A 1,158-nucleotide genomic window follows, 5' to 3' on the forward strand; every position below is an offset into this window, starting at 1 on the left:
GACTGCTGTCACTAGGGGACAGTTTTGTCCTGGTTGCCCTCTTAGGGTCGGCTGCCCTCCTCATCCACCGACTTTTCTAAGACCTCTCCACATCCCGAAAACCACTCAGCGAGTGGTTTATTTTCAAGAGCTCATTCAACTCCTTCTTTGGTATCCACGTAACTTATATAACTCACAGCTTTCAATTAACAATTAAAGTGGGTGAGCAAAGCACACAAGGAAACAAGTCTGCGTACATCTGGCCTTTCTTCAACTGTGTGGTTTAGATGTCCCTGATTTATTTTCCACAATTAGCGGCTGGCCTTCTCCCAACTTCTCTCCCGGTTCTGGTTGGAGGGCCTGCTGCTGGCTGGGCACGGCCGCCTGGCGAAAGCTATCTGAGGGCGCCCCTTCCCCTGCTGGGATCACCGAAGAGTTCGGGCGTCTTGGTGACCGGGTGAGCAGGACTAATTATAAAGCTCTCCGGAAGAGGGCTGGGGCCCAGGCCCGCAGGCAGGCCGAAGAGGAAAGGCTTGGAAGTGCTAGTGCTTTTGCAAAAAGCCTTTACTGTGCTCTTCAGCTTCAGCAAGTCATTCCAATTCTGGGGACTCAATTTTCTCATCTGTTAAATGGCAGTGAACAATTGGGTTACGTGGTCCCTAGAGTCCCTGGTCCCTGGACTTTGATGCTCTGGCCTGCTTCCTTTCATACCCACCCTGGACTCTCCCCACACCCTGTCATGGTGACCATGGATGCATTAATCACCACCTCGGCCAGCCGCCAATGCAATCAGCAAGCATACCACCAGGCAGCCTTGTGCTGTGGCCAAAGGGCTGCTGCCCCATTTTTTTCCAGCCCTCGTTTGGCACTCCGATGCTTGAGGATGGTGTGGATCCAGCCCAGTGAGGCTGCTGGGCCACATTTCCTGGGACCCTGAGCCAGCCTCTGGGCTTTCCCTTAAAGGAACTCCTAGCACAGTGAGCTGAGCGTGTGCAGGAGGCTTGAGGTGTGTGAGTGCTGTGACCATAAAATATTCACTGGACCAGGTCCTAGACTGGGCAGGGGGATGACACAGATGAATAGGTGGATGTGGCTCGGTTCTTTGTGGTGTTTGGAGGCATGTATGTGCGCTCTGACATCAGTCTCCAGGTTCAAATCTTGGTCTGACACTGACTTGGG

Source organism: Eumetopias jubatus, unplaced genomic scaffold (genome assembly GCF_037043125.1).
Source record: "Eumetopias jubatus isolate StellerSeaLion01/CBP00866 unplaced genomic scaffold, mEumJub1_p1.0 scaffold_6, whole genome shotgun sequence".
NCBI classification, from domain to species: domain Eukaryota; kingdom Metazoa; phylum Chordata; class Mammalia; order Carnivora; family Otariidae; genus Eumetopias; species Eumetopias jubatus.